General features: G+C 36.7%; 1 pseudogene; it reads left to right on the top strand.

Annotated features, from left to right (window-relative positions):
• The first annotated feature begins 11,603 nt into the window (after positions 1 to 11,603).
• LOC120122185 lies at positions 11,604 to 13,063 on the top strand (annotated as a pseudogene).
• The last annotated feature ends 345 nt before the right edge of the window (positions 13,064 to 13,408 follow it).

Below are 13,408 nucleotides of genomic sequence, written 5' to 3'. Positions count from 1 at the left end.
GAGTCAAAGTCAATGGGTCTGGTCAAAGTCAATAGGTTGGGTCGGGTTAACTCCATTCGGGTTGGGTTAACTCAGTTTGGGTCAAACAAACCCGGTTCAGATCGGGTTGGTTGGTTTTGGCTGGTCCAGATCGGTTCGAGAAGGTTTTGTATGGAAAAAAGCCCCACGTGCACGAGGTGGTGCTTGGTGGCGTGTGGCGATGGTGATGGGTCGGGGAACGGCTGTTGAGTATTCATACGGCTGCAATTAACCAATTACAATTGAGATTAACCAAATATCTACCAAAACCATGACAAAATATCCAAAATATAATGGAGCTTACCTAATGCGGCGATCGACGATGAAATAATTTTTAGTTGAAAACCCCGGTCGAAATCTCTTGGGGAGTTTACCGGTGTTGGGCGTAAAGCTAACTGGTAGGTGGAGCGGTCAGAAAAAATGAGAAACCGAACGGAGAGTTAAAGGTTCGCGTCCGACTTTCAAACGCTCTTCCCCGATGGACGACATGAGGTAACGGTGAGTGACCGTCTGGGCTTGAGCCTGAGCAAAGCGGGGCTTCTAATAGTGTCGATGGGACCCCACCCGTGGGCAAACGAGGCGAGCGAGCTAGTGAAAAACTTGGCTAGGGAAACGAGTTATGGGAATGTTTTTCATGAATTTATGGAGTTTCTCTGATTTTTATTTTTCACTGACCAAAAAATGGGATAATTTAGGGTTAAGTCCTTGAACTTCCCACAGGTTCCAAAATCGAGCTGTAAACTTTTAAAAATTTTCAATTTGGTCCTAGACTCTATTTTAATTAAATTTTGGGGTGTTATAATTCTCATCTCCTTAAAGGAAATTTCATCATCGAAATTTACTCAAGTCATAGAAATGTAGAAACTGAGCTTTCATCCAGTCTTCATTCTTTCAGGTATCCTTTACAGGTATATGATTTCTCTACTAGAATTTAACCTACTGCTTATGCACATATCTCTTATTTGTAAAAATTCTGAAATCTAAGCATAATTCTTCTCGTATAACCAAACTTACCTTAATTATCAGCCCTTAATCAAAATATCACTTGCTTACTTTCAGTGCAACATGCATACATAAATGTTTTCTTTTGTAAGAGTAACATCTCCTCGAGACTTGCACTTTTCCCAAGTATTCGAACATTTATTTTAATCTCATACATGTCAAAGCATTGAGGTACTAAGCTCATCACTTATTGGGTTTCAAACTCATAAAATTGGAACAAGAACGATTTCAAAATTCTAGAATTCAGTAGATCAGTGCAGAACTTTAGGTAGAGAACACCTTATCACAGATTGGACCAAAATCATGCTCTTCAATCCACTTGGGTAGCAGTTCTTAATATCAAAACATTACCTGTAAAGTTTGGCTACGAGTTTATCATCACAAAACATTTGGGGAGTAACAAAACTCAAATTCACGTCAGAAGTCAGGTCAAAATTCTCAAATGAATAATCACCCACGTTACTCGCGGGGTAACTTCCAAGATTGGGATGAATGCTAACTTTATTCCCTTTTTTTACACAAATTAAGTCATAACAAATAAGATACTTTGGTATACTTATTACAAAATGATTTCTTAACATCAGAGTTTCAACTCAGAGAGTACGGTCATAATCTAAGGGCATATACATACCACACATCCGATAACAATCGATCGGCTGATTTACCCATAAGACTCGACTTAACCTAAGCTCTGATACCACTAAATATAACACCCACTGACCGATGTGGGTGACCCGATACAATCTGAGGTGTCACATTAGGGCCAACGAAGCGACCCACAGTAAAAATCCTGGAAAAATTAATTTTTTGTTAAAACGTGTAAAATCATAAAATAATTTATAAATAAATACAAGTTTAGAAAATCATCCATATATTACAAACAGAATTAAAATCATACAAATTTCATACTTATTATAAGAATCAAATCTGACCTACACGCCCCCTAATTACATTTGTATCGTACTCTTCAACCCAAGCCAAAGGAACTCCCACTACGGATGTCAATAGTTATGTTGGATCAATTATTTTAACTTGAAATGGTGAGTAAAAGAGTGATATTTAGGAAGCTCAGTAATACAGAACTACCAAGTGATGCTGAAGGATATGCAAATAAATGGAAAAACATAAAATTTTCCTTATTGATTCAGACGTCTGCAGGTTTTCGGGATGAGTTAAGGTTCCACTGATATTTCTTCGAGTAAAATATAAGAAGTTTATAGTTCAGAGGAAAAGTTTAGAGGATCAAGTTTAGTAGATCAGAATAGGATGTCTAGTGTGTTTCAAGCAAAACTAGTGAAAAAGTACATATCTTTTTAAAACTAGTAACAATTTAAAACATATTTTAAGACAATAGTCAAACCCTCCAACCGAACACCAATATACAATTCCCCATAACTGCTTGCATAAGGACTTACCCTAGGCCCATTGGGCATAGTTGCCAATCTAAGGGAACACATTGGGTACATAAGGTCTTACCCTAGCCAAAGCGTAGGTACTCATCTGAGGGGTGTGCCCTCATGTCCATAAAGACTTACCCAAAGCACATAGCAGATGTGTTAACCTAAGAGAGTACCTTAGGGTCCATAAGGTCTTACTATTAGCCCCATTGGGCCTAGGAGCCCACCCAAGGGTCACCTTAGATCCATAAAGAATTACCAGCTGATCGGTACTAAAATTATATAAGGAATTACGAACCAATTGGTGTTGAACCTGTATAAGGAATTATTAGCTTGATCAGAGCTAAACCTATATAAGGAATTACCAGCTTGATCGGAGCTGAACCTACAGAGACTTCATATCATATCCCATAGTACCCCAAAGAAATTAGTTTTCAGATAGTATATTATAGTAGAATAGAAATCAGAGTTCAGACATATCAATTCAGTAGAAACAATATTCCAGAGATCATGAATCAGATATGCAGGCTTATAACTTCAATAACTCAAAAATCCCGGTAAAACACATTTCAAAATAGATAAAACAATCATATAACACATATGGAACACACTAGAGTATCCAGTTATTTTCTGAAGGTACTTGTAAATTATCCAGCGAGGTAAACATAAAACTTATTCAACAGATCGAACTTGAAGAATGAGATCCCTTTTTAAAAAGTTGGATTACTAATAGACTGATCAATCATTAGGTAAGTGATACATTAGTATCATATAATATTCGGATATATCCCTAGGATGTGTCAGAAACTGCTACATCAGAATTATTTAAGATTCGGATATTCCCGTGATGATTCCGTAAATCATACACATATAAGGGCATTATAGTCTTTTAAATTCTTAAGAAATTTTGGTAATTCGGTTTAATAAATGCAAGCAATGATTTACAGTATTTCATATTTCAAGTGTCATATCCAGCTTCCAAATCCAGTCAAACTAATCAGATCCCAATAATGTGGTACTTACCGAGATTTTGGGGAGAGTAGTCTCACAAATATTCACTTCTTAGTACTAATTGTGCCATATATGAATTGAGCACTTTCAGAATTATCATAGAATAAACCTCGAGGAGAGGAATAAGTATTCATTCATTATATGACTTGAGGGTATCTTAGGTCATTTACACTCCAGGGCATTTTGGTCATTTTACAGTTCAAGGGTATTCCAGTCATTTCCTTCCGTCCAGTCTTTCAATTTAATTCAATTTTTCCAAATAATTCAAACATGAATATTACTTTTGATGTTTTAGTTTTTAGGTGCTTACTGATAAATCAATAATTATAGGTCTTGTTCCTTCTCGAATGTTAGGATCTGATTATCAGTGTCTAGCTGAGCAGATTAGGAATTTAACAGGTAAATCAATAGTTTATCGAATTAATTACGAACTATCAGGGTAATTTCACTATCAGGGTCAATCCGGACCATTTTTACCATAGGGGTAAATTTGTAATTTCTTAACCAGATGATTCCGATATTAAAATTTTTAACGAAATTAATTAGAATTTAAAGATTATGTGGTTGATTGCTTTATTGATTAATCATTGAACCTGAAATTATTTCTTATCAATCTTCTAGTGTCGTATACGTGTAATCTAAGTCTTATTCAGTTTAATTACTTTTTATCACTTTTTGAACGAGTTTAGAAATATAATAATTAGACACATGTAACCAAACTTATCCATCTATGCATTAACCAATGCCAGCATGTTCCATAAAGCATACATAAAGTAGTAATGTATTACCTCAATTTTTGTGCTCCACCGATCAAACATTTAAACTCCATTCGATCACTCTTGAACTTGAATCCAACGTCCAATAATATCTCAGATACATATAAACATAAATTACATCAGAAACGGAGCTTAATTACGTAAAACAGATCAAATCGGAAGGTAAAAAGTTAAAAAATAGCTTACCGGTTTTGAATTTGGTGGAAACGAACTTCGGATTTGGACTTAGGATATCGAAAAACATAAAATATCTTTTTGAAAATTTTGACTTTTTGGTCAAAATCAACGATTAACTATGGCCAAAGTCAACGGGTCGGGTCAAACTCAACGGGTTGGGTCAGGTCAGGTCAAACAGACCCGGTTCAGACCGGGTTGACAAATTAGGGCCAGTCCAGACTGACAAGACCGGTTCTAGAAGGTTCCAGGGTAGGGAAATAAGCCTCACGAGCACGCGGCAGTGCGTGGTGACATGTGGCGGCAGTGATGGGTTGGGGAACGGTTGCTGAGTACTCCTACGATTACAATTAACCAATTACAATCGAAATTAAACCAAATATCGGCCAAAACCATGCCAAAATATATGAAATATAACTGGCGCTTACCCAAGGTGGCGATCGACGACGGGATAATTTTTGGCCGAAAAACTCGATTGGGTTTTTGTCGGAATCTCTTGGGGAGTACACCGACGATGGGCGTGAGACTAACCGATGGGTGGAGCGGCCAGAAAAAGCGAGAAACCGAACGAAAAACTTAAGTTTCGCGTCCAACTTTCGGATGATCTTCCCTAGTGGACGACACGGGGTAACGACAAGTGACTGACTAGGCTTGAGCCTGAGCGAATCACGCTTCCAATGGTGTCGGCGGTGACACCCACTGGTGGGCACACTACAGCAGAATTGTTCTGTAGCAGTGCTTTTAGCGGCGTTTGGAAAGTAAACGCCGCAAAATTTAAACATATAGCGGCGTTTACTATCCAAACGCCACAAAATAATACTTTAGAGTCGTTTCTTAAACAAACGTCGTAATAGAGTAGTACTTTAGCGGCGTTTTTATACAAACGTCGTAATAGGTCCATCTATAGTGGTGTTTTTTGGACAAATGCCACAACATATTAGTACTTTAGCGGTATTTTTATAAAAAATGCCATAATAGGGTTCACCTATAGTGGCGTCTTTTCCAACAAACGCCGTAAAAAATTAGAACTGTAGCGGCGTTTTTACACAAACGCCACAAAAACATGTACTTTAGCAGCGTTTTTTAGAAAATGCCGCTATAAAATGATAAAGGTGGCGTTTTTTGTCAATAAACGCCACAATATTTGATAATTTTAATTGTTCAAATCACATTCCCCTTTTCCATATGTTCCCACGATCCCTTTTTCTATTTGTTCCCACGATCCCCTTTTTCCTCTTGCTCATCTCCGCCGAACATAGTTTCTTTTTCACTTATGAAAGCCTTTTTTTCTCACCATTACATCTAGTTTTTCAAATCCCTTTCCCCTTTTTCATCTTTTCCATCCACGCAAAACTGGTGCTGCTCGTCACCGCGGGAGTCATTGAGGTCTGAGAGGCATGGGGCGAGAGAGGGTAAATCCAATAAGGGCAAAAATGGCGCTGTTGATTATTTGCGGTTGATCCAAGGTTACGATAATATGGTATGAAGTCTTTACAGTCTCTTTTCTGTTAATGTCTTAGCTACTTCTTGTGGTTCATTACATTTCCCATTGCCGCTGTTTTTTTTTCTTTCTTTTCTAAAGAATCAATGCCCCAAACTGATTATTCTTTGCTTTATCAAGTAGTATTATATGTTAAATTTAGCAAAATGTTTATAATTTAGTGTATGATAAGAAAGTATAACCAGAAAAGATTTGGGATTTTATTTTGGAAGTTATTAGCGTGTATGGGATTTTGGGATTTTGGGATTCTACTGACTTCTAAGTATCCTTATCTTACCTTAGATTTTCACTTCTTCGTAGTCATTTCAACTTAGTGATTATACATTTGATATATATCCCATGTTTCCATGTGTTTGTATTTATGCATCTGATTCATCTTTTTTGAAAATTTATAATTGATTCTTGAATTTTTAGTTTAATGCTTTTGTATTTGATGTTTACTTAGCTATATCCTGCAATTTTGTTTTCAGGCATAAGCATTTTTGTGTTTTGCATTATGTTTTATGTTTCGATAATTTCTTTCCCATGTTAAATTTTGGTTTTGTTGTCTATAACTATATTGAATGTATCAGTGGTTTGTTGCCCTCTTTTCAGTTCCTTAGTTCATGTATTTATTTATATAGTTTGCCTTAATAATTTGTGGTTTGCTTTAGTTTAGTATTTTGATTGAACATAACAGAGAAAAATGCTGAATTCTTTCTGTTCTTTGAGATTTTGATATACTCTTATTTTCATTTCGACGAAATCCTGAAATTCATTTCTGCAGCTTACTTTCCATGATTGATACAATGGCATATTTAGCAACCTGCATGACTCCTTTAAAAATAAAATACTTACTCACATATGTTATTCAGATCCTGACACAGATATGATACTGGCTGATGGTATTACTCTTCTATGCAGTGACCTCCAGGTAGCCTTTCTTATCCTTTGAGATTTGTTGTCTGACATCTTTTTGACCCCTTTACTTTTTTGTTATTTCATTGGTACATAAATTCATTTGCAATTCAAAATATGAAAAACAACTAGATCCTTTTTGAAAGGTGGATCCCCAAGATATTGTTATAGTATGTCCACAACCCCAAGTACAGCCTCTTGTGATAAAAGTAATAGATTTTCACTATCTATTCTCTCTTTAGCTTACGTTTTGCTCAAGTTCAAAGTGCTAACCAAACGTTTCAGAATCCTGCTGATGATGTTGATTGTTTTATCATCCTTTCCTTGCACTGCATGTGGTGTTGACGACTGTCTTTCCATTTCTCATTGTGAATTCTTAGTTTCAAGTTTTACATCTCACAATAATAATAGTCTTTAATAATGGTGATGTGGCTTTTTTTAAATTATGTTTCAAGTAGCTAGTTGGAATTAAAATTTTGGACCCCCATTATTTTCAAGTAGAAATGGACTTAAGAAGTTAATTGCCTCTAATATAGTACTTTCAGTTTAATCTGTATGCTTGTTTTCTGTTATTTCGATCAGTTCATTGAGTCTATTTCATTGAGTCTATTACAATCAGAAGAATCGTAAAAAATGGATGATATGAATGAGAATGTTCCAAACTTTATAAGAATAATACATGCAAAAATGTTGAACTGCTAAATCTTCAAACTGCTCTTGGTCAGTACTATGCTGAAATTGAATCTAAGGTAAGTTTTTTTTGTGTATGGAAAAACTCTAGTCGTGGCCTAAGTAAAAGTTGGATTCAATGCTTACGTTGTTCTGTAATATGAATATTTGGAGCGAGATTTGGATATTTAATATAAATTTAACAGGTATTAGATGTTAAACCTCATAAATAATGATGTATTGCTATCAAGCATTTGATCTAGGTAAATCATAATTCATATACTTGCTGTCGAGAGTTAATAAAGGCTGGACATAAAATGAAGTAAACTGGTTTCTCTCAAATTTTATAGACGCTAAAGTTGTTTTAACCTCTTTTAGACTCTTTCTTGCTGGTCAACCATCTATTGTTTTAGGCCCTCCCAAATCGTAAATCCTACAAGCATGTAAGGTCTCTCTGCACTCAGTTCTCTTCCCTTCACAAGAAGAATTCTTGTAACTCCCTTGCTTTTGTTTAAAGCTTTAAGGGGAAGTTAAGAAATTTGTAAATCAAACTATTGATCTTTTACCTACATTGAATTGATGCTTATTTTAGGAATAAACTAAAGTATCCTAGTTCTCAAGTAATGTCTGATTTTGTATAAATCTGAAACTAACAATGTTCAATTATTTAGGGGAATCTATTGGTTTATAATAATCAATGATTATCATTGAATATGTACTTCACTTATAAATTTATAATATTCGAGTTTGAAATATTTGTAATCTTGGAGTGAACAAAGGTGTACTAGAACTTACTTCATATGCCTCATTGTTGGCAGTTACTGAAGATGATGCATCATTAGTGAAGCATTTTCGGTTTTCTGCCATAGAGTGATGCATCATTCCTTTTCATTTGTCCTTGTTTCAAATTCCAATTGATGCATGCATACTTGTTATGTTGTTGTTGTTATTTGTGTTTTGTGGGAGATAATTAGTTTTGTTGCTCTAGCATAACGGATGTTGTGTTTATATGGGCCAGGGAGGAGGAACAACTGAAATCAGCTCACGATGAGGACATTTTTGGCAACAGCTTTTCTTTGTGTTAAAGTAGATAGTGAACCGGAGCTCGTGTTTAATTGAATGTCAACTACATTACATTTAATTTTAATGTTTATAAATTTTAAGTTATTTTGTTCTTAAGTATTTTCTGCATAACTTATACTTTAATTAAAATGTATGGTTGTTGTTAATTAAGCTACATGATATTAAATTTAGGTGATGTAGAGCAGAAATGAAATATGCAAAATCAATTAATCTTAGCCAAAGAAAGGTTAACGGGTTTGTATCCAAAAACGCTTCTATAGATATGACTTTTTGCGGCGTTTGTTCCAAAAACACAGTTATAGATATGACCTTTTGCGCGTTTGTATCCAAAAGCGCCGCTATAGATATGACTTTTGTGGCGTTTGTATCCAAAAATGCCGCTATAGATATGACCTTTTGCGCGTTTGTTTCAAAAAATGCCACTATAGATCTCGACCTTTTACGGCGTTTATTACAAAAACGTCGCTATAGATATGACCTTTTGTGGCGTTTGTATCCAAAAACGCTGTGTAGATATGACTTTTGCGGTATTTGTTCCAAAAACACAATAGATATGACCTTTTGCGGCGTTTGTATCCAAAATGTCGCTATAGATATGACTTTTTGCGGCTTTTGTATCCAAAAACGCCGCTATGACCTTTTGCGGCGTTTGTTCTAAAAACGCTGCTATAGATATCGACATTTAGTGGCGTTTGTTTCAAAAACGCGTATAGATCTTGACTATGGCGGCGTTTTTTGTTCTCAAACGCCGCTAACTTTAGCGGCGCTGGTTTAGCGGCGCTTCTTGTGGCGTTTTCCCAATCGCCGCTAGGACTAAAAAAACGCCGCTAAAACTCTATTTACTGTATGGTAGACGATGAGGGCGAGCGGGTGAAAACTTGGCTGGGGAAAGGGGTTATGGAATGTTTTTCACAAATTTGGTTGTTTTCTCTTATTTTATTTTCACTTACTAGAAAAAATAGGATAATTCAGGGTTAAGTCTCTGAACTTACCACAGGTTCTAAAATCGAGCTGCAAACTTTTAAAAATTTGCAATTTAGTCCTCAACTATTTTTTAATTAAATTTTGGGGTGTTACACATGTTTGAAAAAACTAAATTTCATTAAAATCAATTGAATATGTCAAAAATAGAAATCATTTAGTATCGAATAAAATAATATTGCATCGAGAAAAACACTCGGTATGAAATATTCATAATTTATCTACTATTAGATCCAGAAATTGTATTCCTCTAAAATTTGATTGGTCACTCCCAAACATCAAAACCACTTAATATTTATTAAAAATTACAAAATTATTCGAGAAAATCATATTCAGTAGGTCTAATTCAGCTATTAAAACTTGAGGTGTTATATAAGATGAACGAGGAAGAGGTGATTCCACCCCTTCTTCCGGTCTTAATCAAAGGTTTTATAGTGATTTTTGGAATTAATATTATCGTATAGTCATAATGGCTCATATACTAGTGTCAAAAATCGCTTGAAGAATTTATAATTTTGAGTGAGTAATTGAAATTCTTTCTTGGAAGGGTTGTCCTGAAATCTTAACTGTAAGAAGATTTGAACGGAGATTTGGAGACACACATAATACGCAAAGGAAGTACATGAAGCTCCGACGACAGTAGCTGGTGTCCAACCCTGATTGTTCGCTGCTCTTGCAATTGTGGACGGCAAGTGGGCTTCAATATTTCTGGCGGCTGACAGTCGAAGAACCAAGTGGTTATTTACGATGCTCTTTAATTGTGATTAGCATCCAGCTCTACCTTTCTTTTCCATTCAATAATAGTAACCATTCATACATAAGATCTAGATAAGAGATGATAAATAATTGAAACCCCGCACACACAGACAATGCATGATCCCTAAAAATGATTTAGTTATAAACATGAAAGTATATGATGCATCTTCATCACCTGATTTAGATCGAATTATATTATAAAATTAACATGATTGCCATCTCTCACATGCCTAATCACCAAACTTAACTTGTAAAGAACAAAAAACTTGAGCTGATATGGTAATGATTCAAGTTAAGAAAGATTCAAAGCCAAAATATATATATCCATTGGGTTTACAGAGCTTTCGGAAAGAAAACCAGTACCAAGGACACGGATTTCTGAGGATTTGATGGGTCGTTTTCACTTTCCACTTGATGTCACTGAATCATCCAGCAAATTATTTATTTAATTTAAGAAAAGATCAGTAGCTGGTGACGCGTGGAACCAAGTGACATTGCTATCTCTCTCTTTCGACTTTCGTAATTTTCTATTTGGATTAGTTGTTTTTACATCCTCTTCGATCAATACGTGTAGGTCGAATTAAACACATACCCACTTTCTTTTCATTTTGATGTTTGTTCTTGGTGGTCTGTAAATCGCAGTTCTGTTCTTGATCTGTTTGGTGCAGAAAACAATGGCGGGGAGGTCTTTCTGAATGCTGCGGAGAGTAAAGAAAGGTTGCTTTCGAGGACAGGGTATCGGGATCAGGCCCATATGACTCGACCGCCGCCGGGGGATGGTGTTAAAGGCCGCTGTTTCCGATCGTGCTGCGATTCCATCGAGTACTGCTGGAATGGCCTTCAAGAACTCGCTGTCATTTATATGAAATGGGTCAATCGGATCCTCGTAAGTCTTTTTCGCCATAAAAACAGGCCTCACGCTAACGTCTGTCTCCTTGCTTATGCTTTTCAAAGGGTCCCTAAGGGATGCCAGTATATTCTATCTGGGCAATTCTCACTGTCGTTTTGATTTTCGAATTCAGCGTAGGTAAGTAATATATAGATTTAATATTGGATTGGAGCACGAGCCAAATAACTTCAACGACATTGAACGTAAAATTATCAAATGGTTGAGATTATTTTAATAATTCTATATTCCTAGGAGCAACACTCAGTAAAGGTATCAACCGATCCATTGGGACATTTTGCTGGAGTCGTGGGTTTAGGCATCGCAGAGCTATCGATAATGTCCGGAGAGTATGAAGAATATGTTATTCTGATAAGCATTTCGTAGCAGGTTTGGAGTTTTATGATGATTTATATTTACTGTCACAAAGAAGATTCACTTTATACTTTTATATGACTCGTGAAATCTTTGTTGTGGTTAGGATTTGTTTCGAGCTACTGCAAATTATACCCTCAAGTGAAAACTATGAATATGCCTTTCGGGTGTTTTGTTGACATTCTGTATCGTGCTGGTGTCTGGGAACAACTCGAGAAATTTTATCCACACCGCTGTTTGGCGATTGCTGCATATCTTTTTTGGTGCTGGTATGTTGTGATTATAAGTATATGTTTATTCCCCATCTGGGCAGGGGAGGACTTGCATAAATCTGTGGTGAAAATTTCAAGAACGTGGCTTCTTCCTTGGAAGGTTTGTTTGTGTTTCAACTACTGGCTTTTCCCTATGGGATTTTCAAGTTGTACTTGATGTGTGGTTCGTCCGAGAGCTCTAGCCGGCTAGTTCATGGCTCAATAACGAGTGACGTTGATGTTCCGGCTATGTGAACTCATACAGCAGCTCTCTGCAGAGACAGACTTGTCCTGGCAGAGCCCGCCAAGACTCTCGGCAGAGCCGCACATCAAGAGTACGATTTACAGAACTAAATTGATGAATTGAATTGTTGTCTAGGGTGTGTTAAAGGATATCTGCAATGTTGAATATGAGAGGATCCCTTCCAAAATCCTAACATACCAGGCATATGATGATCCATTGTATAGTGCCTACAGATCAGTCGTGCAATCTTCAAGCCAAGAGGATACTCTGCTAGACTTTGCATCATGGGAGCCTCCGCATGGTCGTTATAGATCATTGAACTATCCATGGAGGAACTTTGTCAAAGTGAGTGGTGCACTGAGGCATTGTGCATTCATGGTGATGGCGATGCATGGGTGTATGCTTTCGGAAATTCAGGCACCACGGAGAAGAGAAAAGTTTTTGCTCTGGAGATGCAGAGGGCTTGTGCGCGGGGGCTATAGTTCTGCGTGAGCTCGGAGAGAAAGTCGAAAAGATGGAGAAGTTAAGCCCCGGAGACATACTAAGGGAGTTCACGAGGCCGGAGAGGATTTGCAGATGAAGGTAGACGAGAAGTCGTATCTTCTAGTCAATTCAGAACCTGGGCACTCTCGCCGCATCACAAGGACCTCGAAGAAGAAGCTAAAGAGGATGAGCATAAGGTAGTCATCAAATCCCTGAGCGATATGTCGGTGGAGCCTCGGATTTAGTTACCACGGAGAGTATGGGGCAGAAACCTTCATGGCCCCGTCTCTCGGTCACCGCAGAAGCATTGGTGCAGCCAGCTCAGGAATCCAAAATATACGAAAGCGCTAGCTCGTTGTCGCTAGCAACATTCGCATCGCTCTTGATCGAGTTCATTGCGAGGCTCCAAAACCTTGTCAATGCATTCGAAGAGCTTAGCGAGAAAGCAATTTCAAGGATCCCCGCCACCAACCACTTCCGAAGGAGGCGAATGGATGTTGGAGCAGATTAACAAGTTGCTTTCAGTCGAACAACTAGCTAGACAAAAGAGTTTTTCAAGATTGATCTTTTTTATTAAAGTATTAATATAACTCCAACATGAGTACGGGTAGTGTTTGGATGTATGGAGGACATCCTATGTTGTTGAAAGAATATGTCTAGAATTAATTGGATATGTTACAGATATTTTTGGGAGTATCAAAAATGACGTTTGATATTTACATGGTACTCAAAATTATTATTATTTATTTATCTTGAAAATAATAAAAAATGACTTTAAATAAGAATTTGACTATGATTTTGGAAACCTGAAATATCAACGGATTTCAATGAATTTTTGGATTAGATTAGACATTTATGGATTGCGATGTCTTCTTTATATGAATCGTCTTTAATTGTCTTTCTA

This window comes from Hibiscus syriacus, unplaced genomic scaffold, assembly GCF_006381635.1.
Source record: "Hibiscus syriacus cultivar Baekdansim isolate YM2019G1 unplaced genomic scaffold, ASM638163v2 tig00110384_pilon, whole genome shotgun sequence".
NCBI classification, from domain to species: domain Eukaryota; kingdom Viridiplantae; phylum Streptophyta; class Magnoliopsida; order Malvales; family Malvaceae; genus Hibiscus; species Hibiscus syriacus.
Note: the sequence above shows the minus strand (reverse complement) of the source record. Positions and strands in the feature narration are given on the sequence as shown.